Genomic DNA, 19,388 nt, shown 5'->3' with positions numbered 1-19,388 from the left:
AACATCAATCCTAAATGACTCACTAGACCAGATGGAATTAATTGACATCTTCAGAATATTTCACCCCAAAGCCACAGAATATACATTCTTCTCAAGTGCACATGGGTCATTTTCAAAGATAGACCATATGTTGGGTCATAGGCAAAGTCTCTTCAAATTCAAGAAAATAGAAATCATATCAAGCATCTTCACAGATCACAGTGGCATAAAACTGGAAATCAACTACAATAAAAACAATCCAAAGAAATCAAACGCATGGAGACTAAACAGCATGCTATTTAACAATGACTGGGTTATCAGAGAGATCAAGGAAGAAATGAAAAACATCATGGCAACAAATGATAATGAAAACACAACAATCCAAAATCTATGGGACACAGTGAAAGCAGTCTTGAGAGGGAAGGTCATAGCTCTACAAGCCTACTGCAAAAAACAAGAAACAATGGTAATAAATTACCTAACCCTACAACCCAAATAATTAGAAAGAGAGCAACAAGAAAAGCCCAGTGTAAGCAGAAGGAAGGAAATAATAAAGATCAGAGTGGAGATAAATGACATTGAGACAAAAAAAAAAAAAAAACAACACAAAAGATCAACAAAACCAAGAGCTGGTTCTTTGAAAGGATAAACAAGATTGATGAACTTCTAGCCAGGCTCACCGAGAAGCAAAGAGAGAGGACCCAAATAAATAAAATCAGAAACGAAAGAGGAGAAATAACAACAGACCCCACAGAAATACAAAGGATTGTTAAAAAAAATACTATGAATAACTCTATTCCAACAAACTGGATAACCTGGAGGAAATGGACATATTCCTAGAAAAATATAACCTTCAAAAACTCAATCAGGAAGAATCTAATCATCTCAATAGGCCAATAACTATGGAAGAAATTGAAGCAGTCATCAAAAAGCTTCCAGCAAACAAAAGCGCAGGGCCAGATGGTTTCACAGGGGATTTTTACCAAACATTGAAGGAAAAACTAAAATCTATCCTCCTCAGACTATTCCAAAAACTTAAAGAGGAAGGAACACTTCCAAGCTCCTTCTATGAAGCCAGCATCACCCTAATACCAAAACCAGATAAACACAACACAATGAAGGAGAATTACAGGCCAATATCCCTCATGAATGTAGAGGCCAAAATCCTCAACAAAATTCTAGCAAACCAGATCCAGCACTACATCAGAAAGATCATACACCATGACCAAGTAGGATTTATCCTAGGAATGCAAGGATGCTACAATATCCACAAATCAATAAATGTGATACGTCACATAAATTGAAAGATAAAAATCACATAGTCTTATCAATTGATCCAGAAAAAGCATTTGACAAAATCCAACACCGTTTCTTGATAAAAACTCTCAACAAGGTGGGAATAGAAGGATCATACCTCAATATAATAAAAGCTATATATGATAAACCCACAGCTAACATCATACTCAATGGGCAAAAACTAAAACCATTTCCCCTAAGAACAGGAACAAGACAGGGATGCCCACTCTCATCACTCTTGTTCGACATAGTACTGGAACTATTAGCCATTGCAATTCGACAAGAAGAAGAAATAAAAGACATCCAAATTGGAAAAGAAGTAAGCTGTCCTTATTTGCAGATGACATGATTTTGTACATAAAAAAACAAAAAGATTCCATCAAAAACTAAAAGACTTAATAAATGAATTCGGCAATGTAGCAGGATACAAAATTAGGGCCAAGAAATCTATGGCATTTCTATACACCAATAGTGAACTTACAGAAAGAGAGACTAAAAAAGCAATCCCATTTTCCATCGCACCAAAAAAATTAAGATACTTGGGAATAAACCTAACCAAGGAGGTAAAAGACCTATATGTGGAAAACTACAGGACACTGAAAAAATAGATAGAGGAAGATGTAAACAGATGTAAGAACATACCATGTTCATGGATTGGGAGAATCAACATCATTAAAATGTCCATACTACCCAAAGCAATCTATAGATTCAATGCACTCCCCATTAAAATACCAACGTCATATTTCATAGACCTAGAACGAATTCTCCAAAAGTTCATCTGGAATAAAAAAAGACCCCGAATAGCCACAGCAATTCTGAGAAAGAAGAACAAAGTAGGTGGGATCTCAACACCAGATTTCAAGCTGTATTACAAAGCCAATGTTCTCAAATCTGCCTGGTACTGGCACAAGAACAGACATATAGATCAGTGGAATAGAATAGAGAACCCTGAAATCGACCCAAATCACTACGCTCAATTAATATTTGACAAAGGAGGCATGAACATACAATGGAGTCAAGACAGTGTCTTCAATAAATGGTGCTGGGAAAATTGGACAGATACATGCAAAAAAATGAAACTAGACCACCAACTTACACCATACACAAAAATAAACTCAAAATGGATTGAGGACTTAAACATATGACAAGAAACCATAAAAATATTAGAAGAATCCACAGCCAGAAAAATCTCTGGACTATGCCGAAGCAATTTCTTCACTGATACTGCTCCTAGGGCAATGGAAACTAAAGAGAAAATAAACAAATGGGACTACATCAAAATAAAAAGCTTTTGCACAGCAAAGGAGACCATCAATAAAACAACAAGAAAGCCCACTGCATGGGAGAACATATTTGCCAATGATATCAATGATAAGGGTTTAATCTCCAACATTTACAGGGAACTCATGCAGCTTAACAAAAAGAAGATAAACAACCCAATCAAAAAATGGGCAACTGATCTAAATAGACACTTTTCGAAAGAAGTCAGAAGGAAGGCCAAGAGACATATGAAAACATGCTCAAAGTCACTAATCATCAGAGAGATGCAAATCAAAACGACTTAATAAATGAATTCGGCAATGAATTCGACCATCTCACACCTTTCAGAATGGCTATTATCAACAAATCAACAAATAACAACAAGTGCTGGCGAGGATGCGGAGAAAAAGGAACCCTTGTGCACTGCTGGTGGGAATGCAGACTGGTGCAGCCACTGTGGAGAACAGTATGGAGTTTCCTCAAAAAAACTAAAAATGGAACTCCCATTTGACGCAGTGATCCCACTTCTAGGAATATATCCCAAGAAACTAGAAACACGAATCAGAAAGGATATATGCACCCCTATGTTAATAGCAGCACAATTCACCATAGCTACGATTTGGAAGCAACCTAAGTGCCCATCAGCAGATGAGTGGATTAAAAAACTGTGGTACATCTACACAATGGAATACTATGCTGCGGTAAAAAAGAAAGAGTTCTTACCATTTGCAACAACATGGATGGAGATGGAGAGCATTATGCTAAGTGAAATAAGCCAGGCAGAGAAGGATAAATGTCACATGATATCACTCATTTGTGGAATATAATGAACAACATGAACTGATGAACAAAAATAGATCCAGAGACAGAGAAACATCAATCAGAACGTAAGGTGGTGGTAAGGGGGAGAGATCAACCAAAGGACTTATATTTATGCATGTAAGCCTAATCAATGGACACAGACAACAGGGGGTTGGGGGCATGAATGGGAGGTGGGGGGGAATAGGGGAATAAGGACACATATGTAATACCTTAATAAAGAAATTAAAATAAATAAATAAATAATTTTTTTCTTATTAAAAAAAATACTAAAATAAATCCTCTATCTTCCCATTTCAGTCAAAATGGTAGGAAAAAATTTATTAGAACTTCAGTTGGTCAAAAACACATTATGTTTGATGTTATTGTTCACCCTGTGTTAACTGACATTTTTCTAGAACTTCCCAATTATCATATGTTATCCTTCTGCATCATTCAATATTAAAATCTAGACTGCAAACATCATAAAGATATCTGCAATAAAAGTAGGAGAATATTTCAGAATATTAAAAGAAATGCCTCATTTTGTTACAGTAAAAGTAATTGATGTATAGCTCTTTGAAAGGAAGCTAATAAACCCAGTAAGTATGGTTCCTCATTGCTGATAATTGATACTTCATTAGGAAGAAATAATAATCAAACAAATATCTAATCCTCTTCACAATTATACTATTAAATTTGAAGGGAGAAAAGAATGTAAGAGTGCAGATGTTTACTTTTAATATCTTGCTCCAATATGGTTCACAATAGGGTAGCATCATACACTTTACAAAATAATTAAGCCCTCATTTTCTCATTATTATTAAACATCATAAAAAGGAAGAAATTTCAGTTCCTGAAAAAAGATGGCATAGATTCACTTTCCCTGCTCTTCCACTCTAAATATAACTGGACTGTGAAAATAATTTAATAGAAATTGATAAAATGACCCTGAATAATGGAAAGGAAAAGGCAGACTGTCTAAAAACCTCAGGACTTGAGAAATCAGGTGACAGTGAGTCCCTGGGTTTTCCTTTTTTTCCTCCCTTATATTCCAGATTTGGGTCCAAGGAGGGTGGATATTCTGGACCCTCCAATGGGCATTTAAAAAACACAGACACAAAAGAAAATAAGAAAAGCCTCTTCTATGGCCAAAGTACCTAAAGCAGGCAACTCAGCAGAGACCTAATGGAGAGATCCATCGATATTACCTATACTCAGGGTAGCATATAGCCCAATGGACCATAGCAGCAGCATCAGTGCTACCCCTGCCTAACACCCAAGACTGTATTGACCAAATCCACAGAAAAGCAGCAGGAGCAGCAGGGTTCAACATTATTAAACTGACAACTTTATGCCTGGAGCAGCAAGCCCAAACAACCACAGGAGTAGCAATAACAGCAGTGGCTACTGTGCAGTGAGTCAGGTGTCCTGTTTTGCTTTGGTGGGATTTTCAGGAGATCCCTATCCAACACCCAGAGAAATAATGGCCAGATCTTTTTCAGTAGTTGCAAGCATAGGGCACAGGAGAGGACCCATCTCACATAGCATATCCAAATAAGTGAGAGCTTAATCCACCATGCAAGCAGCAACAGCAGGGTCCGATTCCTATACCACAGCATCAGCAGTCATATCTTCCACAGTAAGAGTATCAGCAGGGCCAGTCAGGGACCCATCCACCATTCCCCACCCAAGTTAGTGGCATCCCAATCTGCTACACCAGCAACAGCACATCGAGGTCCTTGGAGACACTGATTCTGCAAAGTAGCAACAAAAGCCCAGTCTCAGGAACCTCATTTCAAGTACACTGGGAAGCCTATGCAGTACATGCAGGAATTGAGCAAGTGTTTTAGTGGAGCCATAAGTATACAGCCAATCAGAATAGAATTTCAAGGCTCTAAAACGTAATTTGTCACTGGAACTGCAGCTCACAAAATTAGGCAAGGACTTACACAAAAATCTAAATAGAGTGACTGTGTTGAAATGGAAGATTTAAATGGGATCAAGAGTCTTCTAACATTATACACAAAATGTCCAGAATACAGCTGTAAATCACTAGTCATACAAAACAATGAAAACACTACTTGAATGAGAAAAGACAATTAACTAACTCTAAAACTGAGATAAGAGATATTGAAATTGTCTGACAATGATTTTAAAGCAGGCATTATCAACAAATATTACCCCAATAAAATTAATTAAAATAGGCAGGAGTGGGGTGGATGAGGTCAATGGGGGGGGAGTGGGGGACATCTGTAATACTAGTACTTTCAACAATAAAGATAAATTTAAAAATAAATAAATAAATAAATACGCACATACATATTAAAAATGCAAAAATTCCAAATTGTTCCCTATAGGTTTCCCTCTGAGATTATCAGATTCCTTCTGACACCAACGTATCTACAGATTTTTTATTCACATTTGAAACAAAAGAACATGATGTATTTTTCAAGGACTCATGAAGGAAGAAGTAGCTCAAGGGATTGTTGTCATTGGAGAGGTTAAATCAAAAGCATTGCATCTGACATCACTTTGATTATGCTTATGGGAATTTCTGTCCTTTCTTCCAGTCTTTGGAATCACCAACCTTAAGAAGACTACACTTTAAGGTACTTTGTGATAACTCATTAACAAGGGGTAATTTCCTAAGATTGCATCCAGAGTAGAGCAAGCTTTGAGCAAACTAACTGGGTCAGAAGCCTAAAGAAACATTTAGACTGGTAGGAGGGAACAATGCTGAATTCTGAGAAGACTGCTACAATCACTTAAAGGCACTAATCATGAAGAAATGAGGACTAAATACCTAAAGGACTGATAAATAAGGAGAGAAGAAATGGAATACTAAGTTATCTACTTAGACATAATCTTGGCCTACAAATTTACAGTGAAGGTGGGTACATAGGAAAGGTATACTGAAAAAGGAATCTAAATATATTTATTTATATTTGTATTCAGTATGTATACCAGCTAGAGATGATAGATAGATGATAGATGATAGATAGATAACAGTTAGATACAGGACATCTACACTAGTAAAAGAGAAAGATGCAAATTGACCATACCTTCCCACCAGCCAATCAGGAGTGAGTATGCAAATTAACCCAACAAAGATGGTGGGTTAATTTGCATACTCAGGTGCTGAGAGGCTGGGGGTGGGACACTTGCATCATTGCCATGGCGATGATGCAGGCATTCCGCACCACCCCAGCAGCTCCGGGCCTCTGGGCAGTGTGGGAAGGCGGAAAGGCAGCTCTGGGGCTGAAGCAAAGGCAGAAAGGTGGCTCTGGGCCGGAACGAAGGCGGTGCTGGCAGCCAGGGGAAGGAAGGCCCATTCTTGCATGAATCTTTCTTGCATCAGGCCTCTAGTTCTATAATAATTGAGAAAAACACTATGAACTGGGAAAATGAAAAACATTTTAAAAAGAGTACAGGCAAGGAGTAACCCTGGCTCATCAGGAGGGATAGGCATCAGGCATTCTAGGATATGGAAATGTTGGGTGCAAAAGTGTGGAAATAAGACAGAGAGTTGTCCATTGGTAGAAGCTTAAAGAGATAGATTTAAGCTCAGTATAAAAATAACTTTCATGGGGAACATCTTTAATACTGTCAAAAATAATATATACATATATATATTGAAAATAACTTTCATAAACAAGGCTTTCCAATGATAAAATATAGTACCTTAAGATGAGTACCTTGACAGTGTATCCATTTATGTTTACATTAAATGACCTTTTATGTGAATGTCCCAGAGAATATTCAGGGTCCATATGGTTGTTTAAACTTTTATGTCTGTCCTAAAACTGAGGCTTTGTAGTGATACTATAATTCTTGCTCCCAGATTCCCCATCATACTATTATACTTGCCTAATACACAGGGTCACACTAAAATAACCACCTGGCTGTATTGCCTGCAAACTGTCTATTGTCTATTTCAGTATTCTCTAGGTAGGTCCTGTGCTCTACGTGCCCATTTTAAATTTCTCTAATCAGCATCCCACATGTACCCATCATCCATATATAATAATTAACTCTGGACTACTCTGGTTCCATCTTAACCCCAATCACCCTCTACCCTAGATTATTTTGGAACAAACCCTAGATGTCACATCATTTTTATCAAAAATATTTTAGTATCTCTAAAAGTTAAGAACTCTTTAAAAAACAGGCCCAAAGTATCATTAATGTGTCTAAAGTTTACAATAATTCCTTAATCTGTATCCTTTAACATGCAGCCAATGTTTAAACTTCCCAAATTATCTAACACACATGCAATTTGTTTGTTTCAATCAAGATCCAATCAAAATTCACTCACTACATTTGGCTGATATGTCACATAAGTCTCTCTGTCTTCTTTTAAGTAGACTTTATTTTTTAGAACAATTTTAGTTCTACAAAAAAATTGAGAAGACAGTAGCATTCCCATGTACCCTGCACTAAGTGCTTTCTATCAACATTATATATGAGTATGGTACAGCTTGTATAATTAATGAATCAATTTTGATAAATTATCATTAAAAATCAATACTTTCTTTAGAAAAATAAATAAATAAATAAATTTCTTCTATCACTGAAGGATACTCTCCAACTTTAATCTTACTCCTCTTGAAATGACTGGTTTTACAGAACTGAGTATCTATACATATAAAAGCCTAAGCAACCGAGCAATCGAATGACCGATCGACTGGTCGCTTTGACATGCACTAACCACCAGGGGGCAGATGCTCAACGCAGGAGCTGCACCCTGGTGTTCAGTGTGCTCCCAAAGCCAACTTCCCGTGGCCAGCCAACCTCCCGTGGTCCCTCGCCCGGGCTGGCAGGCCCAGCTCGCTGGCCAGGCCGAGGGACCCCACCAAGCATGACTTCATGCACCGGGCCTCTAGTCAATATATAAGCTTGAATCTAAGTTCTCATTCTAATTCTTAACTGCTTTTAAAATATTTAAGAATGCATTTTATACCCAAATCACAAATATTTCTTTCTTTAGGCTGAATAAACTTATTAACTTCCATTATGCCTTGAAAAATTTTAAGCAGCTCACTTTAATTCATCCTTTCTCATCTTAATATGACACTTAGTTTTACCTGTGCCGTTTATCTAGAGCTGCAGAGAATTAAACTCCATTACTCACATAGTTTAAGATTTTGTTTTGGTACCAGTTGAAGTGGGTGAAATATAACATATTCAGCAGCTTCCCTTTTGTATTCTAAATAACTAAAATTATAGAAATAGTCTAACAATAAATATTTAAATTTTTTACTGGAAGAGGAGACTATGGTGCATCATAAAATATGAAATATTTAAAAATATGAAGTGGTTTTGATTTGCATCTCTTGGAATAGTTACTTTGAGCATTTTTTCATATGTCTCTTGGTTTCTTTATGTCCACTTTAGAAAAATGTCTATTTAGGTCCTTTGCCCATTGTTTTATTGGATTGTTTATCTTCCGTTTGTTAAGTTGTATGAGTTCCCTATAAAATTTAGAGATTAAACCCTTATTGGATGTGACATTGGCAAATATGTTCTCCCATGCAGTGGGCTTTCTTGTTGTTTTGTTGGTTTCTTTTGCTGTGCAGAAGCTTTTTATTTTGATGTAGTTCCATTTGTTTATTTTCTCCATGGTTTCCTTTGCCTTAGGAGCTGTATCAGTAAAGATATTGCTATGAGATATGTCTGATATTTTGCTGCCTATGGATTCTTCTAAGATTTTTATGGTTTCTCGACTTACCTTTAAGTCTTTTATCCATTTTGAGTTTATTTTTGTGTATGGTATAAGTTGGTGGTCTAGTTTCATATTTTTTTGCATGTATCTGTCCAATTTTCCCAACACCATTTCTTGAAGAGACTGTCTTGACTCCATTGTATGCTTTTGCCTCTTTTGTCAAATATTAATTGAGGTACCATATCACACCTGTCAGAATGGCTATTATCAACAAATCAACAAATGACAAGAGCTGGCGAGGATGAGAAAAACGAACCCTGGTACACTGCTGATGGGAATGCAGACTGTTGCAGCCACTGTGGAAAACAGTATGGAGTTTTCTAAAAAAAATTAAAAATGGAACTCCCATATGACCCAATAATCTCAATTCTAGGAATATATCCCAAGCAAACAGAAACACCAATCGAAAAAATATATGCACCCCTATGTTCATAGCAGTGCAATTTGCAATAGCTAAGATTTGTAAACAGCCTAAGTGCCCATCAACAGATGAGTGGATTAAAAAACTGTGGTATATCTACACAATGGAATACTATGCCACTATAAAAAAGAAGGAACTTTTACCATTTACAACAGCATGGATGGAACTGGAAAGCATTATGTTAAGTGAAATAAGCCAGTCAGAGAAAGATAAATATCACATGATCTCAGTCATTTGAGAATATAATGAACAACATAAACTGATGAGCAAAAATAGATCCAGAGGCATAGAAGCATCAAACAGGCCATCAAACCTCAGAGGGAAGGCAGAGGAGGGTGGGGGGAGGTGGTAAGAGATCAACCAAAGGACTTGTATGCATGAATATGAGCATAACCAATGGACACAGACAGTAGGGGGGTGAGGGCCTGTGCTGGGGAGCAGGAGCAGGCAGGAGGGGTGAGGTCAATGGGGAAAAAGGAGACATATGTAAAACTTTCAACAATAAATAATTTAAATATCTATACTAATAAAAGGGTAATATGCTAATTAGACCAGACATTTTCTGGATGTCCTTCCAGACAAAGCCACAGTGGCAGGGGCAGGGGCCGCGGCAGAGGTGGTTAGGGGTGATCAGGCTGGCAGGGGGGAGCAGTTAGGGGGCCATCAGGCCAGCAGAGAAGCAGTTAGGGGGCGATCAGGCCAGCAGGGGAGCAGTTAGGGGCATCAGGCTGGCAGGCAGAGGTGGTTAGGGGTGATCGGACAGGCGAGCGGTCCCAGATTGTGAGAAGGTAGACATCCCCCGAGGGGTCTTGGAGAGGGTTCACACTGGGCTGAGAGGCCCTCTCCCCCCGTGCACAAATTTCATGCACCACCCCCCCCCTCTCTCTCTCTCTCTCTGTGTGTGTGTGTGTGTGTATATATATATATATATATATATATATATATATATATATATATTAGAAAAGATGAGTTGGTGACTAATAATTAGTACAGCCATTATGAAAACAGAATGGCAGTTCCTAAAAAAAAAATTAAATCTACACACACACACATACACACACATTGGAATATTAGTACACAATGTGAGATTGAAGAGCTCAGTTTAAAATGCAAGGGGCAGGCCTTAGCTGGTTTGGCTCAGTGGATAGAGCATCGCCCTGTGGACTAAACGGTCCCAAGTTCAATTCTTATCAAGGGCACATGCCCAGGTTGTAGGCTCGATCCCCCATAGGGGGCATGCAGGAGGCAGCTGGTCAATGATTCTCTCTCATCATTGATGTTTCTCTCTCTCTCTCTCCCCCTTTCTCTCTGAAATCAATAAAAAATAATATTTAATAAAATAAAATAAAATGCAAGGGGCAGAACTATATAATACATAATTAAATTTATAGGATTTCAAAAAATACAATCATAGATACATATATATTCTTAAAGAAATGATAACAAATGCCAAATAAGAGATAATTCTCAAGGGAAGTGTTAGTGTGTAGGAGTTACAGTAATGAGAAGTTTTCACTTAATTTAAAAGTTTTTCTGCATTTTATAAATTTAAATATCTGACTTTTAAGTCAAAAAAGGAGCAAACTTTTTATTGTCTTATTTGTTCTTCCTTTTTGTGTTTTTGAATTAAAATAATTGGGATAATATTGGTTAATAACATTTATATAAATTCCAGGTGTACAACTTTATAATATACGTATATGTATAGTCTACTGTGTGCTCACCACCCCAAACTTAGTCTCCAGTCACCACATATTTGATCCCATTTATTCTCTTCATTCTCCCCACACCCTCTTCCATTCTGGTAACCACCATTCTATTGTGGGTATCTATGAGTTCCTTTTTTGTTTGATTTGTTCCTTTTAGTTCAATATTTCTCATGTGAATGAAATCATACAGTTGTCCAATAGCCAATACATGGAAACAACCTGAGTGTCCTTCAACGGATGATGGTACTTCCTTTAAAAAAAGCCTCATACTATAAACAAAGTTTTATTGCCATTGCCTTTTTATCAATCATGTCACATTGTTGAATCAGAGTGAGTCAGACTGTTCTGGCCTTTTCTGCCCAGTTCTCCATAAGTATTTCCTGGCTGCAATTAATTGATCCAGTGAAAAGAATAAGAGGGGCAATATGAAAGGCAACCAGTGTAAAATATTTTCAGATGCACTTTTCTTCCATTCACAACCCTATTTATTCAAGCTCCTATGTGAAAATATCGAATAAAGTATAGGAGATTTTTGTGCCTAGTGAGGATCTAAGAACTAGTCAGTACAGGTTAGTAGTGTAGGCAAGAGGTAATAATGCTTTGGATGAAGGTTAAAGCAGAAGAGGTGGACAGACATGACAATATTTGGAATATATTTTTAGAAGTGGAATGAGTAGATATTCCTATGGTTATAGAAAGCAAAATTAAGAGTCAATGAGCTTGAAGATATATTAATAGAAATTACCTAACTTAAAGAGCAGAGAGGGAAATTAAAGCCTCAGTGACTTGTGGGACAATTTGAGGCCCGGTGCACAAAATTCATGCATAGGTAGGGTCCCTAGGCCTGGCTGGTGATCAGGGCCACTCAGGTTCCCCGCCTCCTCCTTCCCTCGCCACCTGCACGTGGAACTGCGTGGTTCCTTGCCTCCCAGCCTCCCCACCTCCTCCTTCCCTTCTCCCTCAGCGCCCCACCACCACTGCTGGTTGCCCGCCATATTCTGCGCCAACCCCTGGTGGTCAGTGCACATCATAGCGAGTGAACGACTGAACTCCCGGTCTCCTGGTCAAACTCCTGAGGGGACAATTTGCATATTAGCCTTTTATTATATAGGATATTAAACAATCTATTTGTTTGTGTAGTCCCAGAAAGAGAGAAGAAACAGGAAGATACAGATAAAATATTTGAAAAAATATGGAAAATTTTTATCCAAAAAGAACATTTTCATATTATAGAAAACTTACATATCCATTTAGAGATTTTGAAAGCTCAATGCATATAGATACAAAGAAAAGATAGTAGCCAAAATATTTAAATAGAAATATAGAGAAATCTTAAATATATCCACAAAAATTACTCATTATATACAGAAGAAAAAATAACAAAAAGAACAATTGATTTCCCAGTAGAGTGGAGGTCAATGAAAATATAATGACATTTATGACATCTTTCAAGTCCTGGAAAAACAAGACATGAAATAAAATCCTACATTAAGTGATGTCATCTTTCAGAAATAAAGGATAAATACAGATATTTTCAGGAAAAGGAAAACTGATTTTGTCACAAGGAAGCATAAGCTACAACAAATGCTAAAGGAAGTGCTATATGCTAGTACAAAATGATACCACATGGAAATGTGAATCTACAGGAAAAAAAATAAGGAACACTAAAAGTTATAAATATGAAGGTAAATATAGGTATCTGTAAAAAAAAAAACATGGAGGAAACTCAAATGTATATTACTAAGGAAAAGAAGCTAGTTTAAGAAGGCTACATACTATATACTTCCAACTATATGAAATTCTGGGAAATGTAAAACTACAGAGATAGTAAAACCATCAGTGATTGAAAGTAGTTAGGGGAGTGGAGAGGAATAATAGGTAGAGAACAGAGGATTTCTAAGGCACTGAAACTATTCTGTATGATATTGCAATGGTGGATACATGTATGTATACCAGTATATTTATCTAAACCTGTAGAATATACAATACCGAGAATGAACACTAATGCAAAGTATGGATTTTGGTTGATTAATGAACTATCAATATAGTTTCATTAATTGTAACAAATGTGCCACTCTGACACAGGATGTTAATGATTGGAGGGGCTGTGCATGTGTGAGGGAAGAGGATACATGGAAACTGTTCTTTCTGCTCAATTCTGGTAAGAATCTAAAACTGCCCTAAAAATAATGTCTATTAAAAGAAATTTGAACCTAAGAGAAATTAAAACATATGTCCACACAAAAAAAACTGCATATATTTTTTAAAGTTTTGCAATAGTATATACACTGAGTGGCCAGATTATTATGACCACCTGACGTTTGTAGGCAAATTAGCCGTACACTGCACTGCATCGTATGGGATATGGAAGCCAAAGGCCTGTTTGAACACCTTTGCTGTCTGCAGTTACCAAGATAAAACATCTCCAATTCGCACAGGAACACAAGGATTAGACAGTCGAGCATTGGAAAAAAGTCATGTGGTCCGATGAATCACGTTTCCAGTTGCATCATGCAGATGGCAGAATGAAAATTTTGCGGAAACAGCATGAAAGCATGTACCCCACATGCATGAGTACAACTCTTCAAGCTGGTGGGGGCAGTTTATGGTTTGGGGCGTGTTTTCCTGGCATGATTTGGACCCTTTAATTCATGTGGAACAACGTCTGAATAGCACAACATACCTAAGTATCGTTGCTGATCAAGTTCATCCTATCATGTTGATGGCGTATCCTAGTGGTTGGCAAACCGCGGCTTGCAAGCCACATGCAGCTTGCAAGCAGCAGTTTGCCACTCTGTTGACTAATGAGTTTGCCGACCACTGTCATATACTACCCTTTACCTCTTTGCACACAATATGCCACAATTGCCTAATCCTCACAGCTTCCAACTACATGGTAACATTTAGTCTAGTCCAGTGGTCGGCAAACTCATTAGTCAACAAAGCGGCAAAGCCATGGTTTGCCAACCACTGGAGTATCCCAATAGAGATGGCTTCTTCCAACAAGACAATGCGCCATGCCACGGTGCTCATATTTTGCAGGAGTGGTTTCAAGAACATGAGGGAGACTTTACCTTGCTTAGGTGGCCCCCACAATTACCAGATCTCAATCCAATTGAGCATTTGTGGGACGAAGTTAAAAGAGCCATCAGACAGCTGGTTCCACAACCATTAAATCTCACAGAACTGGACAGCGTTATTCACCAGGCATGGTGTCAGATTCCTCTCATCACCTTTCAACATTTCGTGGAGTCAATGCCAAGAAGAATCGCCGCAGTATTGAAGGCAAAAGGTGGCCCAACGAAGTACTGATGGGGTGGTCATAATAATCTGGCCACTCAGTGTATTGAAATTTTTATTTTATTTTTTAAAATATATTTTATTGATTTCAGAGAGGGAGAGTGAGAGAGAGATGGAAACATCAATGATGAAAAAGAATCATTGATCAGCTGCCTCTTGCATGCCCCCACTGGTGATCGAGTCTGCAACCCGGGCCTGTGCCCTTGACCGGAATCGAACCTGGGACTCTTTAGTCCGCAAGCTGATGGTCTATCCATTGAGCTAAACCAGTTAAGGCCATATTGAACTTTTTAAATTAAAGTATACTTGTCATACAATATCACCTTAGTTTCAGGTGTACAACCAAGTGATTCAGCATTTATATATCTTACATTGTGCTCATCACATTAAGTCTAGAAACCATCTGTCACCATGCAAAGTTACCACACTATTACTGACTCTATGGCGCTTCACCTTTGTCATTCAGCCTTAAACCCCTGTCCACTCTGGCAACCATCCATGTGTTCTTTGTTTCTATGAGTCTGTTTGCTCTTTTTTTTTATTTGTTTTGTTCATTTGTTTTGATTTTTTTTAATTCCACATATAAGTGAAATCATGCAGTATTTGTCTCTCTATCTCTCTGACTTATTTCACTTAGCATGATACCCTCTAGGTCCCTCCATGTTGTCATGAATGACAAGATTTCATTCTTTGTTATTGCTGAAAAACATTACAGTGTGTGTGTGTGTAGATTTGCATATATATCAAACATTTTATTTATTCATCTGTCAATAGATAGCTAGGATGCTTTCATATCTTGACTACTGTAAATAATGCTGCAATGAACATAGGAGTACATATGTCTTTTGCAATTAATGTTTTCATTTTCTTTGGCTAAATACCAAGAAGTGGAATTTCTGGGTTTTATGGCAGTCCTATTTTTAGTTTTTTGAGGAATCTCCATCTATCCTTCACAGTGGCTACACCAATTTGCATTCCTACCAACAACGAAAGGGGTTCTCTATTTTCCACATCCTAACCAACACTTGTTATTTGTTGAATTTTTGATAATAATCATTCTGTTATGAGGTGGCATCTCGTTGTGGTTTTGATTTGCATTTCCCTGATTATTAGTGATTTTAATTTAAGCATCTTTTCATATGTCTGTCAGCCATCTGTATGTTCTTTTTGGAGAAAAGTCTCTTTGTGTCCTCTGCCTATTTTTTATTGGATTATTTATTTTTTGTTATTGAGTTTTATGAGCTCTTTATATATTTTGGATATCAACCCCTTATTGGATATATCATTTGTGTATATATTCTCCCATTCAATAAGCTGGGTTTTTTTGTTTTGTTTTGTTTTGCTGATTGCTTCCTTCACTGTGCAGAAATTTCTTAGTTTGATGAAGTCCCATTTGTTTTGTTTTTTTTTGTTGTTGTTGTTGTTGTTTTTGCTTTTGTACATAAATCCTGATAGCAGCATTATTCATAATTGTGAAAAAGTAGAAGCAACCCAAATAATCATCAATGAGCAAATGAATAAACAAAATGTGCAATAATTCGGTGGAATATTATTCCATCATACAAAGGGGTGAAACACTGCTATATGCTACAACATGAATAAACTTCAAAATCATTATTTTAGGTGAAAGAAGCCAGTCACAAATTCAACATAATATATTATTTAATTCACAGGAAAATCCAGAATAGAGAAACTTATGGAGACAGAAAGATTTGGAGTGTTAAGGCTGGGAGCAGGGGATAAAGGGAAAGGGGACTGTTAGTTAAAGGTTTTAGGGGGTTTTTTCTGAAGTGATAAAAATGTTCTAAAATGGTCTTCATGGTCATAGATGTACATATTTGTGAATGTACTAAAAACCATTGATTTTATATTTATGTGGAAGAAATTCATGATATGTAAATTATATCTTAATAAAATTATCTACACTAATAAAAGAGAAAAATGCTAATTGACCATACCTCTGCTACGCCCACAGCCAATCAGGAGTGGTACGCAAATTAAGCCAACAAAGATGGAGGGTAAATTTGCATATGCAGGAGAGGCTGGCTGCGCCTGACACCACCCATGGGGTCCAGGCAGTGATCAGTAACCGGGCAGGCTAGGCAGGCAGCGCCTGACGCCACCCAGGGGGTCCAGGCAGCCATCCGGGTCTGGGCAGTCTGGGCGGGCAGTGCGTGACACCGCCTTCGGGGTCCAGGCCGCGATAGGTATCTGGGCAGGCCAGGCGGGCAGCGCCTGAAGCTGCCCACGGGGTCCAGGCTGCCATCGGGGTCTGGGCAGGCCAGGCAGGCTGCTCCTGATGCCGCCTGCGGGGTCCAGGGAGCCATCGGGGACTGGGCAGGCTGGGCGGGCAGCGCCTGGTGCCCCCCGCAGAGTCCAGGTCGCTATCGGGGACCCGGGCAAGGGGGATGACCAGAGTGTCTCTAGGATCACTGTCTGTCCCCAGGCCACCTGTGGACACCGGTGGAGCAGGCCGGGGTTGAACATTTTAATGAAAATGGGATGCCTGTGCCCCAGCCCACCGAGCCCCATCCCTGGCAAGGAGAGGGCAGTGGGCAGTTAGCAGGCATCAGGCCTTGGAAGGGACTGGGAGCAACCTGCAGGCATGCTACCAGGAAGAGGTGCTGAACCATGATGATGCGGAGGGCTGGCTGATGGAGGTGCGCAAAGGTGCAGATGAGGCGGATCTCACTGGAGGTGAGCTCGAAAAGCACATCGACAGCCTGATGGACTAAATTGCCTTTCTGAAGAAGGTGCATGAAGAGGAGATCGCTGAGCTGCAGGCGCAGATCCAGTACGCTCAGATCTCTGTGGAGATAAACATGTTCTGACCACTCAGTGGCGCTCAAGGACGTCCGTGCTCAGTATGAGAAGCTGGCTGCCAAGAACATGCAGAATGCAGAAGAATGGTACAAGAGCTGCTTCACCATGCTGACTGAGAGCACTGCCAAGAACACCTATGGGGTGCGCGCTGCCAAGGATGAGGTGTCTGAAAGCCGCCGCCTGCTCAAGGCCAAGACCCTGGAGATCAAAGCATGCCGGGGAATGAACTAAGCTCTGGGAAAGCAGCTGCGAGAGCTGGAGGATAAGCAGAACTCCAACACTAGTGCTATGCAGGACACAGTCAACAAATTAGAAAATGAGTTGAGAACTACAAACAGTGAAATGGCATGATATTTAAAAGAATACCAGGACCTCCTCAATGTGAAGATGGCTTTGGACATTGACATTGCAGCTTACAGGAAACTCTTGGAAGGTGAGGAGACCCAGCTCAGTTTCACCAGCATGGGAAGCATAGCCAGTGGCTACTCCCAGAGTTCCCAGATCTTTGGTTGATCTGCCTACGGTGGTTACAGACTAGCTCCTACTTGATGTGTGCTCACTCCTTCCCTTCTTAATACACCAGCCACGTTCAGGAGGAGCAGATCGAGGTGGAGGAGACCATTGAGGCTGCAAAAGCCGAGGAAGCTAAGGATGAACCCCCCTCTGAAGGAGAAGCTGAAGAGGAGAAGGAGAAGGAAGTGGCTGATGAAGAGGAAGGAGAGGAAGAGGAAGAAGGTGCCAAGGAAGAATTTGAGGATGCAAAGGAGGAAGAAGAAGGAGGTGAAGGTGAAGGAGAAGATGCCCAAGAAGCTGAGGATGAGAAGAAAGATGAAGGTGCTGGGGAGGAGGCAAGCAACCAAGAAGAAAGATTGAGCCCCCTTTTCCTTAATTATTAAAGGAATAATCCTCCTGAAACCAGGTCAACCCTGTCACCAACCAAGCAGTTGAGTTCCCGATACTATATGAATTAAGAAGTCAATATATATAACATTCTGAGGTGACTCAGGTTGGACATTAAATGTTGTGCTATGACTTTTCTCCTTATGCAGAGTATCTGTTTGCTTGCAGAGTGGCTTCCTGGCTTGCTGCCAGCCTGTGCATGGTCCATGCTTATGAGTTCAGGATCTATGGCAATGTGAATAATTCAGATGTTTACAATAAAAACACATGAATACATGAATTCAGTGATGTTAATGTTAAACTTCATGGAAAAAATAGTCCTTTGAATCTTTGGTGGTTAGAAATTAAAGACATCAAATCATGTGTAATAAACAGTAAATAAAGTTACACTGAATGACAAAAAAAAATACATTAGGGGCAAGGAAACGTTCAAAGAACTGGAGTACCATTCCCAAATCAGGAAGGGAAGTCACAGGGTGTATATTATTGCTACGAATATAGTATTTCCTACTACTTACAACATATACAATGTAATGTATTAGATGCCTTCCTATCGCATGAAGTATGTATTCTCATAGAGTAATACTGGTACATATGTTATAGTTATGGCAGTATGTCATATCCTATCTATATTAATAAAAGGGTAATATGCTAATTAGACCATGAGACCTTCTACACGCCCTTCCGGACAAAGCCATGGTGGTGGGGCCGAGGCAGAGGTGGTTAAGGGTGATCAGGCCAGGAGGGTGGGCAGTCGGGGGTGATCAGGCCAGGAGGGGAGGGCAGTTGGGGGTGATCAGGCTGGTGGGGGGGGGGCAGTTGGGGGTGAGCAGGCCAGCAGAGGGGACCAGTTGGGGGTGAGCAGGCCGGCAAGCGGGTGCAGTTGGGGGCAAGCAGGCCAGCAGGCAGAGTGGTTAGGGGTGATCAAGCAGGCAGGCAGGTGAGCGGTCAGGAGCCAGCAGTCCCGGATTGCTAGGGGGTTGTCCGACTGCCAGTTTAGGCCCGATCCCACAGGGGTCCTAGATTGGAGAGGATGCAGGCCGGGCTAAGGGACACCCGCGCCCCCCATGCACGAATTTTGTGCACTGGGCCACTAGTTATAAATAAAATGAGATACACTTACACACATATTGGAATGGCTAAAATATATTTAAAAAGAAAAAAGTTTGACATTACA

At 39.4% G+C, this 19,388-nt stretch overlaps 1 pseudogene across 1 annotated transcript; it reads left to right on the top strand.

Annotated features, from left to right (window-relative positions):
* Window positions 1–4,278: 4,278 nt before the first annotated feature.
* Window positions 4,279–18,184, top strand: LOC308240202 (neurofilament light polypeptide-like; annotated as a pseudogene). Its single transcript has 2 exons — window positions 4,279–4,348; window positions 17,006–18,184. The product of its transcript is annotated as a neurofilament light polypeptide-like (transcript).
* The last annotated feature ends 1,204 nt before the right edge of the window (window positions 18,185–19,388 follow it).

Source organism: Plecotus auritus (genome assembly GCF_963455305.1).
Source record: "Plecotus auritus genome assembly, chromosome: X".
NCBI classification, from domain to species: domain Eukaryota; kingdom Metazoa; phylum Chordata; class Mammalia; order Chiroptera; family Vespertilionidae; genus Plecotus; species Plecotus auritus.
Note: the sequence above shows the minus strand (reverse complement) of the source record. Positions and strands in the feature narration are given on the sequence as shown.